We start from the raw sequence: 9,635 nt of genomic DNA, 5'->3' as shown, positions 1-9,635 counted from the left end.
AAATAAAACATAGGCAGAACTGCCGAACTAACTTCATTATGTTGGGTTGCAACAACTATTTTGGTATGGACTAGGCAGACCTTAGTAATTTAAAACTAGCGAACTGGTTTGAATTTAATTTAAAAAATGTCTTGTTTGCGGCGTGGCGATGGTGTGCTTAGCACGGAAGAATTTTGTGCAAACCTGCGGGGCCTCATCTGAAAACCACTGCTCAGCCGGCCTGATCAGTGGCAATGACAGCGTTGTCGCCTGGATGAACAGTCAACACTTCAGCATCACGCCAGCCAAAAATATACCATGACGACCAGAACACGCTGACTCCAGAAAACGCTCCACCAAGCCCGACGAATCCACAAAGCTGAACTATCGCCATCTTCATCCCCAGGCCGTCTGGGGAGGGCCGTCCTGATCTGTTAACAGGACAGCCAGCCTCACGACAGGAGCGCGGGCGGACGGACATGGCTCAATGTGCGCTAAAACACCGAGCGTGGGAGCGGGCTGAACGCGGGTCCGCGGGGGGCGTGTCTGTCGAGAGCACGCACAAACGCACGTGCGATCTCTGTGCTCGCGCTTGGTACAGAGTGCAAGCTGGTGTAAAGGCCCACGCCAGGAGAAAGGAAAATGGTGAAATCGACCCACAGACGACATCCGCCGTTGTTTCCACCTTCACGCTTCATTCTGCAGTATCGCGGTGACCCGTTCGTCTTGGGTCAGCTGCCTGCACCCGTCATCGTTGGCTGAAACAGTCAGTGGGCCCTCCTGGCCCCGCCCTGCCTGAGTTCCCGCACAAACGCCGGAGAGGGGCCTCCCTGTGGGCTACGTCCCGGTAGTGGACACAGGCTGCACTTAGTCTTGCCCAGTTACGACCCACTCCCCTTCATCCCTAGTCCCGAAATGGTCACTAATGGCCGGAAAGGGTCTAATTTAAACCACACCAAATCACAGGCAAAGAACGGCCTTGAGTGTCTGGCAGTTCATCAGGCTGTTGTTCAAGTTGTTCAACGTATAACGGCCGCCATGATTCTTAGTCACAATCACCCTGGCCACACATCATCCTGGCCATCCAAATACACGCACGGCGGGACTGGCTGCGACTAGCCCGCCGCGCTATACCCGCGCACGTGCCGGTCTGGGCCGACCAGCGCCTGATGGCCTCACCGCCCTGGGGCCGGCCGCGGGGCTGGCGAGCATGGAGTGGTCCAGGACCCGCAGGACCAGGCGTGGCACAGCCTGACGCGGACCAGTGGTCGGCCAACACATCACGATCAGCACGCCAGTTAGTGACAGACAACGCCAGTGAACGTCGGAAAAAGTCAGAGCGTGCAGCGTACTCCGTGTTCAAAAATGTGGCCGCCAGCCGGACGTGGGAGCTTGGGGGTGGTCATCAATGGTATGGGGCAGTAGTGTGTCTCGATGTCCTATGGAACAGTAAGATAAAAGACTTCTTTCGGCACTGCATACTGTAACAACGCGCTAGTGGAATTGTTGAAATTGTAATATGTCGTAGAGCGACAAGCTTCATTTGATATTTTACTGTTTCGTCGCTACGCCTAGACCAACCACAACAACTTGGGTGCATTACATATTTTCGAACATCTGCACAGGATAAGCTTATGCCGTGTCTTCAGCAAAAATCATTGGGTTAGTCCAGATGCTTCCAGCGTCATCTTACCCTTCTTCATGATCTTTAATGACGCGATTCAATAGTTCGGGAAATCCCGAACATTAAATCCCGTGTCTCCTACGCCAAACTGTATGCGAAAGACCCTAGCCCACCAGAAGTCGTCGGTTGAGAGGGATTATCCCTAGTCTCTTCTTTGCGGTGACTAATTTGAGTCGAATAAACGCAGAAGACTGGGTTAAAGTATCATTCATAAATTATGTAAGGTACTTGTTAGACTACGATCTACGGTACTTCAAACTTAAAGGCCTACCTCATTCACATGAACAAGCTTCCTCTCATAATCCACACTTAATAATCCATACTTAATAATCCAAAAGTATTTTACCTACCCTCTTTTTTAATTAACGTAAGATTTCTTCACTTCACGCTTCCTGGAATAAGCATACATTCTTTATTATCCATAAACTGATGACGTTTCTTGACACAAACTCAAGGTCGAAACTAAGACCCAAAGCAACTTCAAGCGGTTATACCTTCTATAGAAGAAAGCGCACATCAAATGAGCATCCACGTGTAAGCTACGTTCATCGTAAGCAAATACATCTCAAGAAAACTTTTACTCCCCCAAAGACGTCGGGGTGTAAACTTGGTAAAACGGAGCAGCGAGTCACCATGCCACTTCACACGATATCCTGGGGGCTCGCATGCCACAAAGAAAAATGCACGAAGAAACCTGGAGGTCCGGAAACTGCGTTCGAAGGAGCACGTGGGGCAGTGGGGCTCATGAGTGGCTTCCAAATTCAGTTAACAGCTTGTGACGATTACTATCAAAGTAAATGCTGCATTGAAAGGCACGGCACGACTGTTCGACGGTTGCCGAAAGCTGGAAGAATTGGCTGCAGACGGCCCCTGAGTGTCCGAGAAATCCCCTCCTGGAGGTACCAGATAGACTGTAGTGGCGATGGGTGATGACCGTGTTCTCAGACCCAAAAGTCTAAGCAAATGCTGGGCACAGTACCGACGACAAGGAAAATGTCGATCCTACCGTCGAATACCACGTCAGTGCCAACTTCGCTGAAAAGATCATGATGTGCGCCGCACGATATCAGGCAAGGACATTGGCCGTCCCTTGCATAACGCACGAAAGCGTGGTGCCTTTCATAATGCATGGAAGCGTGGTGCCTTTCATAATGCACAGAACCGTGGTAAACGCTGATCAAGGCTAGATAAAGATAACATAAAGATATAAGCATCAAGGACAGGTAAAGATAATCCGCAAGGAGCACAACCCAAAGCTAGACAAGTTCGCCGAATGCAACCGAAAGAAAAAAGTGTGTATTTTGTTCTAGGTGGCACCTTAACACTACGCCCCTGATGAGCCAGGAGAGCTGAATAAGAGGAAAATCCGAACAGGTCGTGCCTTAAATCGTGCCTTGAATCCACCAGCAGCGTTGCAGATAAGGCCCCGAGTAGATCTCGCGCTACTCAAGAATGAGGGTTATTAAAAAACAAAACATTTGGTTGGAGACGTCCGCGACCAAGATAAAGGGAAGAATCGAGCCGAAGATTCGGTCCTTAGACAAGACCGCTGTCTAATGTCACATGCGAGGCGTCAAGAGTGGAGACGTACACAGGATTGTTTTCAGGAGGTGGGGCGAAGCTCAATGAGAACGTATTATGCCAATGTTTGATGTTCTGTCAGGAGCCATCTTCGGTGAAAAAACGTGGGTCTAAACGGAAAGCGGACCCAGCCCCGCCCCCCTTGGACGTACCATTGGGTAAGGGCAAAGGGCATGACGTGGCTATAGAAGCAGGGGGCGTGGCGAGTTGCTCTGCATCTGCGACCAATAGAGAGCGTCAAGCCGAGTTCAGTGGTGTACCGTCCAATTGTAGCTTGTGCATTATCATGCTTCCTTGTTCATTGGAGTATTTTTTCTACGGTATTTTTACTTCTATTTTTGTTTTCAATATGTGATTACGATGAATTCCAATCGCAACCGAGGCTAAAGTGTGCACTGTGCGGTACATGAGTCACATATTCATGTTTAGGAGAGAGGGGATGGTCACATGCTCGCCCTTCGCTCTCTGCATCCTCTTTTCCTATGTTTCCTTGTACTTGATGCTTTGTCATCTACCCTTCACCACTTCCTCTGGTCCTCCAACATCCGCACTGCTCTCTGTAACTCTGCCATCAGTCAATTTTAATACATTCGATCTACCAGCAGGTGTCCACCATTTTGGGTGCCACTTGCGCCACCGGCCTCGGCGGCGCTGTCTGCTCCACGGTCATGGCATCACCTCCGCCTGGCGCGCCTGGGACGCGCCTGCTGACGACCGGCCCAGCGGGACCTCTCGAGGGTCCGGCACCCGCTTCCGGTGCAGCGTCAGAGCGGACCGCCGCCGACGGTGTCCCTGTTCTCTGAGCTCGCACCGCTGTCTGGGGAGCGGCCCGTGTGTCTGGTCGCTGTGTCGGCCCCGGCTCCAGCTCCAACCGCTGTGTCGGGTCCAGCTCCAGCTCTGGCCGCTGTGTCGGTTCCGGCTCCACCTTCGGCCGCTGTGTCGGCTCCGGCTCCAGCTCCGGTCGCTGTGTCGGCTCCGGCTCCAGCTCCGGCCACTGTGTCGGCTTCTGCTCCAGCTCCGGCCGCTGTGTCTGCTCCGGCTCCAGCTCCGGCCGTTTTGTTAGCTTTGGCCGCGATGCCACCGCTCCATGGCCGCAGCGCCGCCCAAGCCTGCCGCATCGCATTTGGACGGGTGGCCCGCGAGGACTTTTTGCATGAGCGTCACCGCAGCCTGCGAGGTGGCGCCACCTTTCCTCCCAGCCTTAGTACGGCCTCCTCTATGGACCGGAGCGCCACCTATGGGATTGGCCGCGGCGCTGCGTGCGGCGCTAGCGATGGTACGCCAGCTCCGCCCGTTCTGATGCCACGCTGCGCCGTAACCCAGCTGGTTTAACAACTGACCACCGGGGGCCTTTGGTACCGTGGTCTCCGTTGGATGGGTCCCAGCCATTGCGGTATTGGGCTGAAGAGAGCAGCAGCCTTTGGAGGACGGGGAACTGCCGTGCTTTGTTCGGGGATCAGTGAGCACAGCTGTGAGCGGTGTGCCTGGTCGGTTGAAACGGTTCCGCCTTGTTTGGTTGTGTGTGGGGGGGGGGGGCGCGTGCGCGCGCGCGCGCGTTATTTCACCCACTTCGGGAGCTTTTTGCACCTCTGCTGTACGAGGGGGCGAAGGTGAAGCCCTTTAGATTTTGAAAATTTATCAAGACACAGCCCTGGTAAATGATGTTGGAAGGCTCCCGTCAAAACTGCATGAGGTAGGAGAGCCCGAGCAATGCTGAACATGACCTTAAACTGGTAAAAACAGGTGAGCGATTTGTGGACCCCGAATGTTAAATCAAGAATTCAGTATGCTACGCCACCGTGGAATACGGAACCAAATGTCCGGAAACTTTATCGGATGTGCGCTGAAGGAAATCGACAGATGTGACCTGCGGCATGTTATGCCAGGTCAAGAGGGTAAAGGCTTTAGTTGCATTGGCTCACCCGGCTATATCAAAGACTAAACAAATCACATTAATGGGAAAACATGTCTAAAGACTACTTCAAAATTGCCACAAAGCTTGAATTATACAATCTTTAAAAGGTAAAATCTGGTAACTAAGGTCAAGGTTTGACCAAGCTGGACCTTGCATGGCCCGATTTTTTTTTAAGTAACCGGAATGATAGCATTGCACTTAAGAGCGATACACTTTGTTATTTGTTTCCGATTATGAGCAACAGTTCGGAAGAGCAGTCGAAAACACCTTTCTGGGGCACATCTCCTGCGAGAAATAAGCGTCATTTGTCACTTCTGAGCAAAATGTTATGAACAAGATATCGTGAGGGGTCATAGGCCATGCACTTCCAAGGGCAGTAACCTGAAGTTCTCATGACAGGTGTAAAAAGTGCACGTCAGACACGGTCTACTCGATGATCTCATTTTGCATTGGCATTGGGCGCCACTTGACCAGAAAGGATGCAACATTCGCTCGGCGTTTTATGTCTGTGTGATCTTAAAATATCCTTCAAGGTTCGCGGGCGTCTAGCTCAGAAACTAGAGACTTAAAAAGGACAGGATTATGAGATGCATTGAGTGATATTAAAATAGCCATCTCGCGCAAAAGCCACATGCAAATGTGGAGCACTTCTCTTGATCCCACCGCTTTCATACGGCAGGGGAGGGCCCGATCGCCAGTGCGCGCATGCGCATTTGCCTGTTGTTTACTCCGTTTTCCCCGTTTTCTGCATGTTTGTGTCACGGTTGTGCACTATAAGGTGTAAATAATTGTCAATAGTGGAGTGTAAACAAAGCAAGTGCAGCAAGCTGCAAGTGTACGTAATTTGACATTGCGCTGCCCCAATTTTGAACTTTCAGTGAGGTACTAAAATTAAACACAATAAAATCCACGAATACCGCTCAGCGTCATTCGTGTGCCAACGAGAACAGGTTACTTAGTGCAGAAAGAGAGGTCATCACCTCATGGTTTTGGTATTTTGGTAAAGGTTAAACGGTGTTGTAATGCTAGTTAAACGACTATATTGACGGTACTCATATTACTACTATACACATATATTTATTTATGTATATGTATGCATATATATGCATGTATATGTATATGCATATGTATACATGCATATATATATATATATATATATATATATATATATATATATAAAGGCGTAGGCAAAGGGGAAAGATCAGGCCCCGGGCCACCCCCTTTGGCCCGGGTTTTTTGTTTTCATTGCAGAGGACTTCCGACAGAAAGCTAAAAATCGGCGTGATGCTATCTCACCGAGCTTCGAGCCTCTCCCTTAACACGCCCCCGGGTGGCCGGTTGGATACCCTTCGCTCGGGTAGGGGTCAAACTGACCCCTGAGATCTCGGTAACTAAGAGAGCTAGAAACACCAAATTCCCAGAGTGTGTTGACCTGTACGTGAACTCTCTTAGGTCAAAGTTTGAGGTTCCTTGGTCATGACCTTCGGGTAATATAAGGTCAAACAAGGTCAAATTCCAGATTGGTTCTCAAAGGGCCCCAAGAACCTAGGCAACTGTTCTAAGCAAAATTGTATACGCTCAGTTAAGGTCGGTGACCATGTTTGACCCTTAAAAGGTCATAATGACCAAATGATATAAGACTGTTTTAAGTTTTGCATTTGGATAACCGACAAAGAAAACGCTGTACAGCATGTTCTTAAAAACCAAATGTTAACCTGGGTCATTTTAGGTCAGTGATCTGTTTTGACCTATAAGAGTTCCATGAAATGTGTATAATGCGGTTCCTGCTATCAATATATTCTAAATGAGCACCAGAAACCAGCCCACACAGCAAGCCCGGGACTGAGAGTAATAAAACAGGTCGGTTTTGACCTTGGTCTGACGTTCATGTCTGACCCTAGGTAATGCTATATGTTTATTCAATTGTTGTGTTGCCTAAGAAAGTATCTCAGAGGTGTTTGGCTTCGTCTAACACTCCGTTGTTTGATCGGATTGAACGATTCCCTAGAAGGTGTCTTCGCTGAAACCATGGCTTGACTTTGACCTGGTGAGCGACCTTACAAGGTATATCTGAATTTTTAGGTCAGACGATCCGTTACTCAATTGTCTACAGCTATACCAAATTTGGCACGGCTGCGCCACGCCGTTCGGAAACCATTCCGGGAAAACCTTCGCAGGGGTCAATTCGACCCCCGCCCCACCCCACCTGAGCATGTGTTGACAAAATCCTGATTGCGTTCCTGTATACATACATCGAGAACACCCGAGCCGCATCGGGAACTTACTCTGGCCGCTACAGATGCTGCGGCAGGTCTGCGTCTCAGCCGATCAGCCAAGTCTGGCGGCGCCGTCCGGCGACCCCCAGACACGGCGACCCGCGTCTGGGCCTGGGCTCGGGCCGGATCACCGCGCGCGGACGCCTCGGACCCACACAGAACGTCGATGTCGCACCGGCCGGCGGCAGCGGCTAGCGCCATTGTGGGCCACGTCGAACGCCCGGTCCAACCGCAGGCCCAGTCTCACCGGAACCGCGAGCGTGCCACAGCCAAATGCCGCCTGGGCTGTTGGGCGAAACTTAAACTGCTCAGATGCTGGATCAGATCTTAATTGTGTGCAGCTGTTTGTATACGTGCGTGAGGAAAACAAGGTCGCGGCCTTCTGTCTGAAATATGTCCGTGCAAGAGTTTGCCTTATTCTAGTTAACGTGCGAGTGGGTACGAAACTGACTTAGTCTTCACGATAACGTCCAGACCTCTAATTTGATTGTCATTATGATAAACACTCGTAAGAATCTGATGTACCATCTCTTTCTTCGTGCGGGGTGCCAGGGCTGTTCTGTGTTGGCTATTTGGCCGGCCGGACTGCATGCAATAACCGCGTGGCAGGTACTGCAGGGCGCTGTAGATCTCGAACAAAATGAAACCACGACGACGGCGTGGTCAACGGGCTAGGTTCGAGGGAGACTGTAACGCCAGGCAGCGGAATTTCTGCTCCCAAACATTGCGAGCGGGCATGCTCAAGATTATGTCATGTGATTGCTGTCACCGAGCGACTTTGTAAACGAACCGACGTCTTCAGGCTAGCATAAATATGTAATGCTAATCAAAATTGTACCTTTTTCGATTCCCCTTCTACTACGGAGACCCCTACCTTTCCTGGACACGGGGCTCCGTGGGCAGATCGCTAGGGGGGGGGGGGCACATCACATTTTCCTGCGAGGGGCTCCTCTCAGACTCTGATGGGGGTGTCCATTGGCTGCTGTTCTGGCGATACGGGACCGGGCCTGTGTTGTATACGGAGGAGCTCAGTTTTTCATATCATGCGTCATGGATAGCTCCGACACGGTCAGAAGGTCCGGGTCGACGCAGAGACCCTCAGTGACGAAAAAGGATCTCTCACCGATGTAGAGGGTCCAATAGTTGGCACAGAAAACTCAACGCAAATTATTCGTCCCTGGCCGAAACGGGTCGGAAGACCGCTGCTGGAACATGGGCCCTTGACTAATACAAGACATTTCTCATATATCATTGTGGACCCTTTCACTGGTGTTTCACATGCCTTTTCTTACTGTCGGATGACCCCGCCCTACGCAAGAGGTCCTCCAACCCTTGGGTCCCGTGCCTGTCCCTGTTCAGCAGATATGCCCTTAATCGTTAAGCTGTAAGACAATAGACATTGTGGGCTCCTGGCCGACACAAGGGGTCCTGCATTGTTCCAGAGGCAAGAGACCTCACCAACGGAAGAGAGATTCTGTGACAATCACGAGTCCAGGCCTTGTCCATGTCTAGGAGATGGCCCTCAGGGTCCGGACACATGCCGACTCTCGGTATTGTCCCCAGGGGCCCTCCATCATCCCAGATGGCCCCGATCAGCGCAAGAGGCCCTCTGAATAATGTTTTGAGGGTGCAACCCTGGGGCTCAGAGTCCTCTAATACGACCTTTAGCAGGCCCTTCTGGAGATTACGGCCTTCTTGGAACCGATAGCGCTTCGGCTGCATGCTTGGAAAACCAGAACTACGGGGTAGATTCCCCGCGTTGCATGCCCTTTCTGCTAGGTTGAGGGGCAGGCGACATCAGCAATTCTCAGCAGCTGAGTGTGCCATAAAACCCTGATGACGATATCAGGGCCCCCAATTAGGCCCGCGGTCGTCGGTTTCTTTGGGTCCTTCGGTGCTTAAGTGTGGGGGGTTACACGCCCCCTTGCGCCTTCCTGCCTGCGCCCTTGGCGCGAGAGTCATTGTAAGACTTCGCTCAATTAAAGTCTTAGTGTCGTTTCCGTAAGTGTGCACCGAAATCGATACGCGTCGCTACAGCAATGCACACAAAATGCTTCGTGTGCACTGCGCAAAGTATGAGTTCTTATATCAGCCGCTACGAGCGCTGGCGTCGGCCGATTACGCCCGTGACGTCGTCGGTTCAGTGCACCGGCTTGTTCTTGTGGGGAGGGGCGCCAGTAGCGGCAGCAGTGCGCGCGCG

Source organism: Pollicipes pollicipes, unplaced genomic scaffold (assembly GCF_011947565.3).
Source record: "Pollicipes pollicipes isolate AB1234 unplaced genomic scaffold, Ppol_2.1 Scaffold_4881;HRSCAF=5763_pilon_pilon_pilon, whole genome shotgun sequence".
NCBI lineage: Eukaryota > Metazoa > Arthropoda > Thecostraca > Pollicipedomorpha > Pollicipedidae > Pollicipes > Pollicipes pollicipes.
This window is presented reverse-complemented; position numbering follows the sequence as displayed.